Source organism: Protopterus annectens, chromosome 3.part1 (assembly GCF_019279795.1).
Source record: "Protopterus annectens isolate FY-2018-M chromosome 3.part1, PAN1.0, whole genome shotgun sequence".
Taxonomy (NCBI): Eukaryota; Metazoa; Chordata; order Ceratodontiformes; family Protopteridae; genus Protopterus; species Protopterus annectens.
The window spans coordinates 899768495-899786866 of NC_056732.1; positions in this window are offsets into that span (position 1 = coordinate 899768495).

The window sequence follows — 18372 nt, forward strand, 5'->3', positions numbered from 1 at the left end:
TATAGCCCACCTAATCATGAAAGGATTCACATCTAGATCAGGGGAGGTCACCGTGCCTCTTTACTCATCCCTCATCAGGCCCATAATTGAGTACAATGCCCTTTTTGGGATGTACCTTACAAGACACCTGCAGCAACTGGAAAGACCCCAAAAGTACCTCACCAAGAGGATCAAAGGGCTCAAACAGATGCCATATGCTGCCCAGTTAAAGAAACTCCAGCTCTACTCAGTGGCATACCGCCTGCTCAGAGGCAATCTGTGCCTGACTTATAAAGCCATGTCCAACCCGGAATTAATGGACATGCTGCACCTGAGAAAATCCAAATCCCATCGAGCTATGAGCTCGAGAGACTTGTACCTCAGCACTGAAATAAATAGGGCATGCTGAAGGGACAGATTCATAACCCAGAGACTCCCTTCACTCTGGAATAAAATCCCAGTCCAGATTAGGCAGAGTCCCTCATTGACTCTCTTCAAGAGGAATCTTGATGAGTGGATGGGAGATCATAGGTTTGCCCCGGGTATCACTTCTGTGTCACTGTTAGACAGAGGCACAGTATACAAACCTCGAAAAAGGGCATAGCAAAATTAATTTAAAATGGGTGGTGAAAGCCAAACACACTCTGGCTAGGCTTATAAATGCCCTAGGGCAGATAGCCTAGTATGAACCTATGAACCTATGAACCTATGGTAGAGTACAGGTGTTGTGACAGATATTAGGATCAGTTGTGAGGATCCACTAAAGGATAGAACTGGTATTTCAGTTTTTATTCATACATGTGGGGGTTGTAATAAGTTGATTGATGCCATGAAGGTTTATACTGAGGTGAGGTGAGTCTGTACTGAATATCTTCCAGTCTACATTTACACATCTGAATATGACTCTTTCATAGTGAATGTTGTGTGAAATCCAAGATAGTTCCACCATTCAATGGAGTTTAATCAACTGTTGATATGGCAGGTGGTGCTGGTAAAGCTGCACACTTTTATGCTCAAAGATGAGGTGTTCAGGAGTGCAGGGTCTTTGTTGGGCTCCTGGTAAACAAAAATTGTAACCCAGGCTGCTGCAGGGAGGTTTTCATGGCTCAGAATGCAAGGGGGAGGCCTGGGACCAGATGTCCAGGGAATTTACCAGTGCTACTGATATCCCCAGCACTGGTGAGCAGTGCTATCACTGTTATGATGACCTGAAGAGGAAAGAGAGGGGAATCTTGGACACCTGAGTCCAAGTTGCATGAGCTGCGAATGCCCCACAAATATGTAAGTATGTTTTCCACAGTTTTATCAAGCTGAATGTCTGCAAAACTGGTATGCATGTTCTTCCTTTCTAACAGCTGCAGCTGAGAAGGCATGCAATGTTGAGTCCCATGCCGGGTGCCTGGGCAGATTGCACTATGAGTGTGGTGAATACGGATTTATTATGGTAACTGTAGTGCAATAAGTAAGAAAGAGTAAAGCATGCACTGCAATAAAGTATGCACAATAAAAACTGAAGTGCAATGCATGGGCAAGTAGAACTGTAGCCCAATAAATGGGCAATTAGAACTATAGTGCAATAAATGAACAATAAAAACTTTATTGCAATAAACAATACCAATAACAGTAAGCAAAATGGTGTACAGCAGGATTGTGTTGTCATAACCATTGCAGCAGAGGTGTATGCATTGCTTGCCTATGCTAAGATTGCTGCAGTCAAGCATACCACTGTCTCCAGGCCAATATCAATCACATTATGCTCTCTGTTCCTCCTACCCCAGGTAATAAAGGTATATAGGTGAGGTAGCTCACTCTCTGGGCACATATTGTGTGTGCACTTTACAGACGTTTACCAGAAATACCAGTAAAGTGTTAAGCACCATTGCTGATTCCTAAAGAAATTTGTTTTAATAAATGCTGCATGGCTGTATTCCATGTATGTGTGTTGTACTGTCACTGCAGTCAAGTATAACAGTGTAATAGTCCTAGAATGCAAAATAAATTCAGCGACATAATGCACTCTTTTCCTTCCACTCCAGGAACAAAAGGTATATGGTTAAGGTAGCCCATGTTATGAGCAGATATGATTGTGTTTACATTTCACAGACACTTATCAGCAATAACAATAAAGTGTTCAGCAACATTGCTGATTCCTAACTAAATCTGTTTTCATATTTCCAGTAAGGCTGTATTCCTTGCATGTCTATACTCAGCTGCTGCAGTCAGTTGTTACACATTTGTCCCCTGCAGTCACACCTATTGGGTTCTGTTCCCATACTTGCCAACTAAGGCATGACAGATGTGTAGCGTATGTACTGTACACAAATATGCCTCTCAAGTGTCACAATTCTTGTAATGTAATTAAAACTGCCTAATCCGTCTGTCACAGGATTACTAGAAAAATGATTACCTGGAATGCATTGTATTACCAAATGGGCTTACAGAACACTTTGGTAGTTATAGAAGTCCACATTATGTGAAAGTATTCTGTGTAGTTGTGTACCTAAATTTGTTATTGCTTGGCCCATACTGATCCATGCTAACAGCTAGACAGGCATGTATGTGCTACATCGGCTATAGGAGAATTGTAGTCACTGTACTTAAAACTTACACTGCAAGCCTGTAGAGTATTTATTATCAGTGTTTTCAGGGATATAGTCTGCATTGTCAGTAATGGAATGTTTCTCTCTCTCTCTTATTCCCCACCCCTCATCATCATTTATTTATTATTGTTATTTATTATTATGATTTAATATTAACATATTTTATTAACTCATTACATCCAAAGTGCATCTGCAGTTAACTCCTAGTGATGTCTCTATGTGTCAAATATTGCTTGTTCATAGTTGCATACATAACTCCAAAACCATGCTATGTACAAAGTTTTACGAGATTTCATCTTAAAGCTTACACAATGGCAAACTTAACTGCGTTAATTCTTGACCTGTGTCTAGTACAGATAAGTTGGTATTAACTATTGTTTTTTTTATATTAATTTATATAGGTATAATTTTCACATTTTTCTAAATATCTCAACAACCAAGTAACACAGACAGAACTTCTTCTAGATTAGTAATATGTTGCTAACAGTATGTGTGTAAATTGAGTGGTTGCTGAGATGCTGCAAGTAGTTTACAAAATTTTACAAATGTAATAGTTACTGGGCCGGATTCACGATGGCTTGCACTGAGTCTAAGAGTAGAGTAAGACTCCATGCAGCCATCATGTCCGACGAGCGATCCACGAACAGCCTGTAGGGGCGTGTAAGAGAGCTCCTAAAATGGCTCTTACATGGACAGGGCTTGGATATGCAAATTACCTCACTTGCAGCCGAAAGGCATGCAAATGAGGTAAATTTGCGATCCAGGAAGCACAAACCTGTCCGTGTAGGAGCCGTGTTAGTTGACAACTGAGTACCGTTCTGCAAATAGCACAATGGAGCCTTGTCAGCTCCAAATAAAGGTTGCATGTGTTCCATGAAGCATGCCAATGGCCAAATATGTGGCCATTGGCAACGTAACCACATGCAAAATTACAATAAAAATGGTTTTTTTTCGGCAATTGCCGGTGTTTAAACGTAGCGCAGCGCCGCACAAATGGGCTGCTCTGCAAAAAAACCCAGAAAAATAAAAATTTAAAACCCACTTCAATTTACAATGTAAGGGAATAGCACGCTGTAAACAACATGGCCACTGAGTAGGGGTTGCTAAGGGGGGAAGCTCAGTGTAAGACATGTAACTAAGCATTAGTAGGCAATCCTATGTAAATGAGTGTTAGGATAGTGAATCACACTTTTACATAGCAAATGAGCAAATTCCCTGGATTGTAGGAGTAGGATAAGGGGAGTAACAGAGTAGGAGATAGGTGACATCACAGTGGGGGTATGTATGAAAGAAGTGAAGCTCATTGGAGCAGAATGGCATGTGAAAGCTGTCAGTTAGACATCATGGAAAGAGGTGTGTCAACAGGTAGGCAAGGGAAAGCCAAGAAATGGAAGATGTACGCTGTGGATAACACCAAAGTTTCTTGCTGAGCATGCTGGGAAGCCCGAGTCAGATAGAGTGCGCGCGTGTGAATGTGAGTGCGCACGTTTAAGCCAGAGTAAGCATGCAGAAGCCTGTTTAAAGACTTGTAAGTGTGTTTGCACTGGTGTGTGCGTGTTTTAACCTGAAGAGGCTAGTTCTACTCCGTGTAAGCATGTGTGCGTGCGTGTTAGCTGCTGGGTGCGTGATTGCACTTGTGTGCACGGCGCCCCCCCTTGAGGAAACAGAAAGGAAAAAGGAAGCACAACAAATTGTAGGAAGCTACCAGGGAATACTAGCAGAGCTAGCAGGTGAAAACAATCAGAATCAGGCAATTACACGGGCAGAACACTAGCTCAGCCCAGCACTTAAAACTCTGCAAACAACAGTGCAGTATGTTTCCCTCAAGAGATACTGAGGCACTGGAGTAAGCTAGTAGAAGTGAAAACTGAAAAAGCTTCACTCAGACAAAAAATGCTAGGGGCTGCAATAGCTGTTATAAGGCGACATATGCAACATGCTGAGGGTGATGACAATGCACATGCTGCCGGACAACCCACAGTGAGGAGACAGAGAAGAGTGTACAGACCCAGGGTCACCTACCAGGCGTTACATGAGCTGGAGATAGTGGAGTGCTGTAGAGTGGACAGAGATCTCCTGCAGCAAATTGTTGAGCTGTGCAGGCCTCGCCTCACACACAGAACCAACAGAGGAGAACCCATCTCAGTGGAAACCAAGGTATGTGTTGGCCTAAGAATACTAGCAACAGGTTTGACACTCATGTTGCTAAAGTAGTTAGGAAAACCTTCTACATTGCCCACCTGATCATGAAGGGATTCACATCTAGATCAAGGGAGGTCATCGTTCCCCTGTACTCATCACTCATTAGACCTATGATTGAGTACAATGCCCCATTCGGAATGTATCTGACCCGACACCTGCAGCAGCTGGAAAGGCCCCAAAAGTTCCTCACCAAAAGGATAAAGGGTCTCAAAAATATGTCTTATGCTGCCCGACTGAAAGAACTCCAGCTCTATTCAGTCTCATACCGCTTGCTCAGAGGTGACCTGTGCCTGACATATAAGGCCATGTCAAACCCAGATTTGATGGATATGCTTCACCTCAAAAAATCTAGATCCCTCAGAACCACAAGGGCGGGAGACTTAAACCTTGACACGGTTATTAATAGAACGTGCTGGAGGGACAAATTCATCACCCAGAGACTCCATATGCTGTGGAACAAAATCCCGGTACATGTGAGGCAGAGCACCTCGCTGGCCTTGTTCAAGAGGAATCTTGACCAATGGATGGGAGATAGCAGATATACCCCAGGGATTACTTCAGTGTCACTGCTTGACAGAGGCACAGTAAAATAATAGGCATAGTTTTATTCAAACTAAAGGGGTGGCGAAAGCCACATAACTATGGGCTAGGCTTATAAATGCCCTTGGGCAGATAGCCTAGTATGAACCTATGAACCTATGAACCAACTGGTGATATGATGGGGATATCACAGGCATCAGCATCCAGGATACTGCACCAGTTCCTGGATGCCATGTCAGCACATGTCGGTGATCATGTATATTTCCCCAATTCCCGTGAGGTACTGGCCAACAATATGCATCTCTTCCAGCAAATAGCGGAATGCCCTGAGGTAGTGGGTGCAATAGACTGCACGCATATATGCATCAAAGCACCAGCTGGTGAGTGGGGTAGGGCCTACATTAACCGCAAGGGCTTCCCCTCCATTAACTGCCAGGTTGTGTGTGATGACCAGGGCATAATAATGAATGTGTGTGCTGGCTGCCCTGGCAGCTACAATGAGTCCCATATCTGGCATCTGATGCAGCTGTACCAGACATTTGCCAATGGGGACATCCCACATGGTCACCTACTGGGGGATGCTGGCTATGCACTGGAGCCGTGGCTGATGACACCCATCAGAAATGCACACACACCTGAACAGGAATGCCATAATGAAGCACATGCACAAACATGTAATGTAATAGAGCGTGTGTTTGGGCTGCTCAAGTCACAGTTCCGGTGCCTGGACACATCTGGTGGAGCCTTGCAGTACTCACCAACTACATGTACCCAGATTGTCATGGTATGTGCTATGCTACATAATACGATTCTGCGAAAACAGCTGCAGCAGGACCAGCATAGGCCCAGCCCAAACAGCCGCCCTACCATTGCCAAGGCCATTACAGGCAGAGTGTGACTCGGAGGAGGAACAACCTGAGCCTGCCCCAGTAGGCAGAAGGAGGCATGCCCAGTATGCCTTGGCCTTGGCAAAGAGGCAATGCATAGCACATACACTGGCTCAGTAGGTACCCTGGAAATTATACCTCTCTCTGACTCACACATATAGTAAAAGGTATGCCTAAGTTGACACAACCTGCTTACAAACATTTACAGGGAGTGTAGTATGTGCATCCAACATAAGCAGCCCTGCAGCACCACCTGAGGCATGATTGCCATGTGTTAAGCAATGTAACACCATGTAGTATATGCAAACTTGATGACCCTGAGTAACATACTACCCTCACCAAGCATGATACCACAATATGAAGACAAGATGATCAATTACAACAATTGGTTTAAGTATTGTTGTAGTCAAAGGGGATCCAATGCCTGTCAGCCTGGGATGACATGCTCAACAAGACACGATGCTCCACTAGGGATGGCTTGCACCTATTGCCACTGGCCTTTTGGATACTGTCAAAGGCTGTTGTCACCCCCATAGTGCCTTGAATAGGTAAGGCTCAAAACACAAACCCACCTCCATAGGTAACACAAGGGATAAGAAACTAGAAGTAATGCTACCCAATGCCAGAAGTCTAAACTGTAAGATGCATGCAGTCCAAACTCTCCTCAGCATGGAGAATGTTGATATCTGTGCAGTAACAGAAACCTGGTTCAAGACTCCCAAGAGCACCCTAGCACTACCAGGTTACACCTCATGCCATGCTTTACAGCCCTAAAACATGGAACAAACTACAAAAGGAGGGTGAGTATCAATAATTGTCAAGGACACCCACACCCCCAGGTTGGTGCCACAGCATGAAGCAGCACAGACTATCCATGTGCAAGTAACAGTGGCTAAAACTGCCTCCCAGTTTGTAGCCTGCTACAGACCACCCTCCTAATCCCAGGAACTCCAATTGGCCTACTTGAGAACACATGAAAATATGAAGGTCTCTCCAAACAACATTAAACTGGGCGACTGCAACTACCCAATCATAGACTGGGAGCATTATTGTAGCGCCAACACCCTAGGCCAAAGGTTCCTAGAATTCATAAACTAAAATGCTATGGAACAACTTGTTACCACTCCCACAAGAGGGGAAAACATACTGCACCTGATCATCACCAACATGGGGACTCTATGCCCAAGACCAGAAGTGTATCCCTCACTGGTAAGATCAGACCATAGAGTAATCTCACTGGATATTCACATCCCGTCCCCAGTCCCTGGCCAGAAAACCACAGTGAAAAACATGTGTAAAGCAAATTTTGCACTCCTCCAAACTGAGGTGGAATCCATTGAAGCCCTTGTGCCTGTGGAAAAAATGGCCCAGACCTCAGAACCCTTTATAAATGCATTCTATGAGCACCTTCAGGAATGCATGGATTATGCAATCCCAAATAAAACCAAGGCCCAATTCTCCAAAGGCAGGCATCCTGTCTGGTGGACCCCAGCCATTAACAAACCATGCAAGAGATGGAGGAAGCTACTACATGAAAGAGCAATACCCAAAAAAGGGAAGGCATCTCTGATCAGTATTATGCCAAAAAACTATGGCCACACATAAAATCCTCTAAGGCCAGCTACGAGATAAAAATTGTACAGGACACTAAGGATAATCACAAGGCTTTCTTTACTGATGGCAGGAACCTGGGTGGGAATTTCCAGATATGCTCAGAATTAGTCCAAAATGACAAACAATACACCAAACCCACAGACATTGCCAACATCTGACCTGACAGGTTCAGTGCAAACTCCCCTCCCCCCACCAAAAGGCCAAATATCTATCCCAGTAGAGTGCTGGCCCCCTGACATCGCAGATGCTCAGGTAACAGCCAGTGTCTCCAAAGTAAAACCCACAGCATCAATGGGACCAGATGGTGTCCCGGGCTGCATCCAACATGAACTCCAAGAAGAATTGAACACCAAATAAAACTGCTGCTCAGTCTCAGCCTTACCACAGGATATGTACCCAAAGAGCAGTGTACAGCAACAGTGGTCCCTCTCCACAAAGGTGGTGCCTGAACAGATACTGCAAACTATCACACCAGAATCCTCATGACTAGCTTGGTTTGCAAAACTATGGAAAGGATCTCATGGACCTCAGAAATAAAGATATTGGGGACCTACAGTCACTGGACCCTACCCTGTGTGGCTTTCTTAAGGGCAGATCCTGCCCCTTAAACCTGGTTGAGTCATTTGAAATAGTCAGCAAGGCCATTGATGAGGGGAAGGTGGTCCACACAGCCTACCTGGACCTTGCAAAAGCCTTCCATACAATACCCCACTTGGTCATTATAGATAAGCTCACCAGCTTAAATATAAAGCCCTATGTCACTAGATAGGTTGCAAACCGGCTCAAGGACAGAACCGACATGGTCAGAAATGCTGGAGCCATGTCAGACTCCAAACCATCTACAACTGGCATCCCACAAGGCTCAGTCCTGGGACCTCCCTTGTTTGGTATATATTTCTCGGAGGTACAGGCCAACATGGAAGGACTGTGTCTGAACAAGTTTGCAGATGACTACAAACTTGGTGCCATATTTGACCCTCCAGCTGACACAAGTATACTACAAAAGGGCCTCATAGAAACAAACAACTGGTGCCAGAGCCATGTCATCAAGCTAAACACAAAAAAGTGTATAGTCATCCCCTTTGGCAAAAAGTAACTGCCCACCAATTACCACATAGGTGGTAACCCATTAAGTACAGAAGAAGTAATAAGAGACCTGGGGACACAAGTTGATAGAAATCTCGCAGTTGACAACCACGTGGCCGTAGTGGTCAGAAAAACATTTCATATACACACCTAATCATGAAGGTATTCACATCTAGATCAGAGGAGGTCAACGTGCCTCTTCAGTCATCCTTCATCAGGCTCACAATTGAGTACAATGCCCCTTGTGGGATGCACCTTAACAGACACCTCCAGCAACTGGAAAGACCCCAAAAGTACCTTACCAGGAGGATCAAAGGGCTCTAACAGATGCCATGTGCTGTCTGATTAAACAAACTGCAGCTCCACACAGTGGCATACTGCCTGCCCAGAGGCGATCTGTGCCTGATGTATAAAGCCATGTCCAACCTGAAATCAATGCACATGCTGCACCTTTTAAAATCTGAATCCCATTGAGCTATGCGCATGAGAGACCTGAACCTCAGCAATGAAATAAATAGGACATGCTGGAGTGATAGATCCATAACCCAGAAGCTCCCACCACTTTTGAGTAAAATCCCAGTCCAGGTTAGCCAGAGAGTCCCTCATTGACTCTCTTCAAGAGGAATCTTGATGAGTGGATGGGAGATTGTAGGTTTACCCTAGGTATCACTTTTATGTCACAGTTAGACAGAGGCACAGTATACTAACCTTGAAAAATGTCATGGCAAACTCCAGTTAAAATGTGTGGAAGGACAAACATACTCTGACTAGGATTAGAAATGCCTTAGGGCACATAGCCTAGTGTTTGTCAATGTCCACCCAAGTTGCGGAATACACTAGTAATGTTGGACAAGCCTGGTTTAAGTAGGCCATAGCTGAACAAAATGCAACATGGTCATATTTGCCCAACTGGCCCTTAACCAGTCTGGTGTGCTCAGTATGAATATTTAAAGCAGTGATGGGAATCAAACCCAAGATACTGTGCACCAGAGTGAAAGGACTGAACCACTACACTATGACAATATTACAGTGTTTGGTCAGTATGAAAGAATGTTGACAAGTGTATGCAAACTATCCCATGGAAACCCTGCAGGCACAGCATAATCCCTGTTGGGTTCAGACACAAAGCAGTTTGGCAGTAAGAACACAACATGACTTCCAACACACACACTAAAAATGTCAAATATTGTTCAAGTTCACACACAACCACAAATGTAGTGGACCTTAGATTTCAACATATGGAAAGGTCACACTGGGCATGCTCACACACTTTGATAAATGAGACATATGTCAGGCAACAAACCATGGAAAGTCTGAACTGGGCATGCTCACACACTTAGGCCATGTCTCAGTATAGCAATCGGCCACACATATCTGGCATTTGTATGTTTTAAGCCAGGAACCTCCCACAATACAGCAATCTGCCCAGTGCACACAGTTAAATGACAACAGAGACACAAGTAATATACTGGAACCCTGTCATGATCAAACATCTTCCACAGATACACAAGTTGTTCATAGAAACAGGGAAAGCTATGGCAATAAAGACCTGCAAACAGTTTATCGGCAACCAAATATTGTGCATCCCAAACATAAACATATGGGTGCAGAGGTCGATACTAGGCTGTTTGCCCTAGGGAATACATAAGCCTAGCCTGAGTGTATTTGGCGCCTGCCTCCCCATTACAGTAACCTACTGTGCCTCTGTAAAGTAGGTCACAGAAGGCACCGTTTAAGGCTAGTTTGCTATGCCTCCGTCAAGCAGGGACACAGTAGAGATCCCAGGGGTTGAATTTGCAATGTCACATCCATGTGGCTGGAATTTGCTGGAAGAGGGTTGGTGAGGGCTATGTCTAACATTAATTGAGATTCAATTCCAGACTGAGGGGAGCCTTATCTGTAGTGTCTGGGCAATTTCACTGTCAAAACTTGCAAGTGATAATTTTGAGGGATTTTGACAATGCAGGCTACTGCAGTGATCTGTGTCCTAGGCCAACTGGGTGACACACACTCATGAAAGCTGTGATATATTAATGTGGGTGAGGGTTCATGTCTGGAGTATATGTCTGTGAGTAATGGACATCCAGTGTAGATGTATGGCAACTGTTGCAGATATGCATAAAGACACCTTCTTGCTTAGGTGATACACCAAGGGACTGCACAATACCTTTGGAAATGTGAATATCACATGATAGACAAGAAAAAACTTGTCCATATGTACACACCATTACCCGTTCTACATGATGAGTGCTGCCACCTACATGGTACTGTTGGAATACTATGTTAAGTACATGCTGATGACAAAGTTACAGTTGCGTTACAGTAATAGAGCATGGCTTGGACAACAGGTATCTGTCTGTATGATATCCTTGTGGTGGTCATGTGTGTCATGTACAGAATGCATTGTAGGCCACTGTATGCATTTCCAGTCATGGATGAACATATCCCTAGTGTGTTGGCATGTACGTGAGACTGCTATATGCCAAACAGTATTCTTCCCAGGGATGTGTGGGGCTCAGTAAAAATGACTACTGGTATAGTGTAGTACTGCAGGGATATCACTGACACTGGGTTTCCTACATCTGTGTATCAGTTGAGGACACATCATATAATAGGTTCATAGGTTCATACTAGTCCAAAAAGTAGATGGAAATACTGAAAGTCCTCGGTTAAAACACAGTTTTATTTGCTCACTCCACTTACAAGACGCTGACAAGCCACAAATAACGAACTGGAACAAGAATAAAAATAACAAACTGGAACAGGAATAAAAATATCCACAACAAGCAAAGGCATTAACGCTGTTCTTCCCATACGTTTTCGTCCTATTATAGACTTCATCAGATAGTTTACTAAATTCTAGCTTTGTTTTATATATCCTTTTAGTTAATTAATTGATACAATTTAATAATACGAAAATGTATGGGAAGAACAGCGTTAATGCCTTTGCTTGTTGTGGATATTTTTATTCCTGTTCCAGTTCGTTATTTTTATTCTTGTTCCAGTTCGTTATTTGTGGCTTGTCAGCATCTTGTAAGTGGAGTGAGCAAATAAAACTGTGTTTTAACCGAGGACTTTCAGTATTTCCATCTACTTTTTGGATTATTTGTGACTTTGCGCACTTTTGTTCATTCTGGTTTTAGGTTCATACTAGGCTATCTGCCCTAGGACAGTTACAAGCCTAGCCAGACTGTGTTTGGCTTTCGCCACCCATTTTAAATGAATTTTGCTATGCCCTTTTTCCAGGTTAGTATACTCTGCCTCTGTGTAACAGTGACACAGAAGTGATACCCGGGGTAAACCTACAATCTCCCATCCACTCAGCAACATTCCTCTTGCAGAGAGTCATTAAGGCACTCTGCCTAACCTGGACTGTGATATTATTCCAGAGTGAAGGGAGCCTCTGGGTTATGAATCTGTCCCTCCAGCATGTCCTATTTATTTAAGTGCTGAGGTCCAAGGGTCACGGGCGCATAGCTCCATGGAATTTGGATTTTCCGAGGTGCAGCATGTCCATTAATTCCAGGTTGGACATGGTTTTGTATGTCAGGCATCTGCTTGAGCTCTTTGATCCCCTTGGTGAGGTACTTTTGGGGACTTTCCAGTTGCTGCAGGTCAGGTGTCTGGTAAGGTACACCACAAAAGGGACATTGTACTCAATTATGGGCTTGATGAGGGATGACTAAAGAGGCACAATGACCTCCCCTGATCTAGCTGTGAATCCCTTCATGATTAGGTGGCCTATAGAAACTGTCTGTCTAACCACTACAACCATGTGGTTGTCAAATGAGAGTTTGCTATCAACTCGGTTCCCCAGGTCCCTAATCATGTCTACAGTACTTAATGGCTTACCACCTATGTGTTAATTTGTGGGCACTTTGTTTTTGCAAAAGGGGACGACTATACATGTTTTGGCGTTTAGCTTGAGGCCATGGCTCTGGCACCAGTTTTCTGTTTCTATGAAGCCCTTTTGTAGGATGCTTCTGTTGGCTGGCGAGTTGATTATGGCACCCATTTTGCAGTCATGTGCAAACCTGCTTAGCCACAGCCCTTCTGTGTTGGCCTGTACCTCCGAGAAATATATACCAAACAAGAGAGGTCCCAGGACTGACCTCTGTGGGATGCCACTTGAAACCGGTTTGGAGTGTGACATGGCTCCAGCAATTCTGACCATGTGTGTTCTGTCCATGAGCCAGTTTGCAACCCATCTAGTGACATAGGGGTTTATAGTTATGCTGGTGAACGTCTCTATAATGCCCGAGTGGGGTATTGTATCGAAGGCTTTTGCGAGGTCCAGGTAGGCTGTGTGGACCATCTTCCCCTCGTCACTGGCCTTGGTGACTGTTTCAAAGACATCAACCAGGTTTAAGAGGCAGGATTTGCCCTCAACAAAGCCGAACTGGGTAGGATCCAGTGTCTGTAGGTCCCCAATATCTTTATTTATGAGGTCCATGATGATCCTTTCCATAGCTTTGCAGACCAAGCTAGTCAGGCGTATGAGGCGATAGTTTCCAGGATCCATTGAGGCACCACCTTTGTGGAGAGGGACCATTGTTGCTGTACACCACTCCTTGGGTACATATCCTGTAGTAAGGCTGGGATTGAACCGTAGTTTTATGTTTGTGTTTAGTTCTTCTTGGAGTTGATGTAGGATGCAGCCTGGGACACTGTCTGCTCCCATTGATGCTGTGTTTTTGCTTTGGGGAGGGCGACTGAGCATCTGAGATGTCAGGGGGTATCACTCTGCTGGGATATATATTTGCCCTTATGGTGGGGAGGGGGGTGAGAAGTTTGTGCTGAACCTGTCAGCAATGATGTTGGCAATGTATGTGGGTTAGGTGTATTCTTTGTCATTTAGGACTACTTCTGAGCATATCTGGGAATTCCCACCCAGATTACTAACATAACTAAAGAAAGCCTTGTGATTATCCTTAGTGTCTTGTGCAATTTTCCTCTTGAAGCTGGCCTTAGACGATTTTATGAGTGCCCGTATTTTTTTCCAAATACTGATCACAGATGCCTTCCCTTTGTGGGATATTGCTCGATTAAGGAGTAGCTTCCTCATTCTATTGTTTTTTCTTATGTGGCTGGGGTCCACCAGAAAGGATGCCTGTCTTTGGAGGATTGGGTCTTGGTTATATTTGGAATTGCATGATCTGTGCATTCATGAAGGTGTTCATAGAATGCGTTTATAAATGATTCAGCAGTCTGGGCCGCTTTTTCCACAGGCCCGGGGCTTTGAAGGATTCCACCTCTGTCTGGGTTTTGAGGTGTGTGGAATTTGCTTTAGACAATGTTTTCACTGTGGTTTTCTGGGCAGGGGCTGGGGTTGGTATGTGAATATCCAGTGGGATTACTCTATGGTCTGATCTTACCAGTGAGGGATAGACTTCTGGTCTGGAGCATAGAGTCCCCATGTTGGTGATGATCAGGTGCAGTATATTTTCCCCTCTTGTGGGAGTGGTAACAAGTTGGTCCATAGCATTTGAGTTTATGAATTCTAGGAACCTTGGGCCTAGGGTGTTGGCGCTGCAATAATGCTCCCAGTCTATGTGTGGATAGATGAAGTTGCCCAATATAATGTTGTTTGGAGAGACCTTCATAGATTCATGTGTTCTTAAGTAGGCCAAGTGGGTTTCTGGGTTTAGGAGGGTGGTCTGTAGCAGGCTATGAACTGGAAGGCAGTTTTACCCACTGTTAGTTGCACGTGGATAGTCTGTGATGCCTCATGCTGTGGCACCAACCTGTGGTTGTGGGTATCCTTGACAATTATGGATACTCACCCTCCTTTCATAGTTAGTTCCATGTTTTGGGGCTGTAAAGTATGGTATAAGGTGTAACCTGGTAGTGCTAGGGTGCTCTTGGGAGCCTTGAAACAGGTTTCTGTTACTGCACAGATATCACCATTTTCCATGCTTAGTAGAGTTTAGACTGCATGCATCTTGCGGATTAGATGTCTGGCATTGAGTATCATTACTTCTAGTTTCTTATCCCTGGTGATACCTATGTAGGTGGGTTTGTGTTTTGAGCCTTACCACCAGAATGCAAACCATTGACATTGGTAAACCGTATGACCCACAGCATACTGTCAAACCATGTCATACATACACGTGACCCTAGGTGAGACATATGTGTAGTACAACACAAAGTGGCCACCAATATGAACTACAATGTATGACTACTGTGTCACATGGTGCATGTCACCCTTGCCATGTGTGCACTACGCATCTACATGCAGATAATGCAACTCCACTTTGTTCACAAATGTACACCTGCAACTGTGTGCTGCAAATATCACACATGTACTGTCCACTCAAGAACACATGCAGGCACAGGTACACACAACTGCCATGTGGCACATGTGCAGACATTACACTTTTGGAATTAACACTGGTGTATAAAAAAACTACAATGACAATCATAATGTTAATGCATCAAGCATGCTGGGATATACCCACAATGATATCATTACACTGTACTGTTAAAAACATGATAATATTACTACAGTGCTATGAAGTCACCCTGTGCATCAGCACCATGCTATCCTGTTCCTGCATCAATGTTACAGATTGCAGAAGGTGGCACAGTTTCATCATATGCACAAGGTGTGTACTTGGTTTGCCAGAGTTTGCCATTGACACATCCAATCGACATGTATGTGTGTGTGTGTTAGTGAGGGACAACAGTACAACATGGGGCAATGTTGATGCGGTGTGTGTGAGTATGTGTTAGCCCTAGGTGTTAGCATTATGCCTGTGTGTATGCATGCACACAGTTCTATCACATGGTTGCCATATACGGGTGTTTGTGGACAGCCACAGACTGTACCTGCCAGGTTATACAGATCACTGTCTCTGGCCACAGACACGGTACCTGTGCCTGGCAGGGGTGCTACGGACAATATCAGGTACTAAGCCAGACTGGGTACTGTCATCAGAAGCAGTGGGTCATTGACTGGACACATGTCCCTGCTGGGACTGTTCAGAGCCATGTGCACGTAGTCTTCTAGGATGGTCTGATGACAGCACAGACCCAGCATTGCTGGGGCTGGTACTGGCACTATGGAAGCAGCTGCGGGTTTGTTGTCGTCCGCGATGACTGCCAGCTGATGATCTTGCTGGCATACATCCATGTCGACACCTCAACTGTCCTGCATTGCCCTGGCTCATGGACATGTAGCTGTGGAACAGATCTAATGTGTCCCCCCAACGTCTATCAATGATCTCGCAGACAGTATGGATGGCAGCCGCAACATCACGCATAGTGTCATTCATAGCAGTGTGATGTGCTCTTAGCTCCCTCAGACCCTGTCTGGTGTACCATTCCATACGTGCCTGTGCCTGCATTACAGCCCGGAACATGTCTGACAGGGGCAGTATGACCACGGATGCTCCCATGAGAACCCCTGGACATCTGCCTTTGTGGCACCATGTCAGGACTCTGGCCATGGCTGCTGTGAGGGGATGCATGTGCCACTGATACCACATTACCCTGGTCAATGCCCACTGTATGCTGTCTCTCAGCTAAGGACATTGGTGACAATGGATGTATTGGCAGGAGGACTGTGCGCATTGATGGGGTTGACTACTGTGTGCTGTCGATTGTCTGACCAACAACAGACCCTGTCACACCTCCCTGTGCCATTACACATGTATCATCATTATCACTATCCCCAGCAGTGGCTTCAGGTTCCCTACTGCACGCCAACAGAGCAACACCAGAACCTGTGAGAGGAAGACAGGAAACACAGTTTACAATGTGTACACAATGTTACCACACATGCACATGGGCACACATGCACACGGGCACACATGCACACATGCACACAGGCACACATGCACATGGGCACACATGCACACGGACACACATGCACACAGGCACACATGCACACATGCACACAGGCACACCTGCACACAGGCACACATGCACACATGCACATGGCACACATGCACACGGGCACACATGCACATGGGCACACATGCACACATGCACACATGCACATGGGCACACATGCACACATGCACATGGGCACACATGCACACAGGCACATGGGCACACATGCACACTCCTCAGTACAGCGGATACAAACACACACACACTTGCAATCCAACACATACACAATACTGTTAGAGGGTATTATTAGTATTAATATTATTATTAGTATTAATAGTATTGTTATTACACACTCACCAGTATGGATTAGCTGCCTCGCTGTTACTCCAGAGGGACTTGCACAAATAAGAGAGTTATTGTCAGTGGCCACAACTGTGCCATTGATACTGTGAGTATGATACAGTACAGTAGTACAACAGTTGGCTTTCACAGGTGTAGTGATGATATTCAGAATATCAATCTTGCACAAGAATAGGCAGGATAACAGCTACACACACAGTACACATCTCACACATGCATAAACTACTAGTGCAGAGAACAGTCAACTACAGATATGGCATGTTACCTGCACACTCCATGTCCACATGCTGGGTGGCTCCGGCCTCCATCATGACACATGCCTGTGGATGTTGTTGTTGTTGGCCTGGAGCCACAACACTTAGGAGGAGCTCCTCCACTCTGGTGAGGGGGGTGAATAGGTACCCCACCACCTGTGGCAAGCTGTTGTCTGTGGATATCAGACGCACGCTAATGGACATTTCTAATTAAATCACTGCAGTGATGGCGTACCTGCTCATATGTCCGGTTATGCATGCCTATGTCATTTACCCAACGGACAAGGTCTTGCCACAGTGCAGCCCTCTCCTGCTGATTCTGGCTGGTCCTGGAAAACAGTGTAGAGAAATCCCGCACCAGGCTCTGGTGTGTCTCCTCATCCTCTGCAGCTGAATAACACGGGTTGCACTGATGCACCATCACCCTGGAAGAGAAAGAAAAATATGTGAGCAAGTAACAAGGCACACGTAATACTCTACTGTACTGATATCACTGAACTGCCATATATAGCATCTGTCTGTCTATCAGGGGATACACATGTGAATTACCACATATCAGTGCTCAGCCTACAACTGTGTGACAGTGCCTGCCACACTCCATACAACAAACTAGTATACACCAGCACTCGGCACACTGTTTGAGGTACAATGCACAACCTCAAACTGGGGGTATGTATCAAGCTAATGGATGGAGAATATTATCATCCCATGCAATGCATGCAATGCACATTTACAGTTTTCCTGGTAATCCACCCTAGTCTTTGCTGCCATACTCCTACCTACACCACAGTCGTACACAGGGAACTACAGCACAACATATGGCAATCTAGTATGTTTGTATCCCAATAACTGACACATCTTTCTCTGGCCTCACACCAAGGACACAAACTACCATGACAGACACAAAGTCATCCTGAGCAATCACACCATTACAGACCTTCCACAAAGTCAGTGTCACACTCATTCCACCTCACATAGTTGTTATTGCACTGAGTACATGCGTGTGTGCATTGTGTC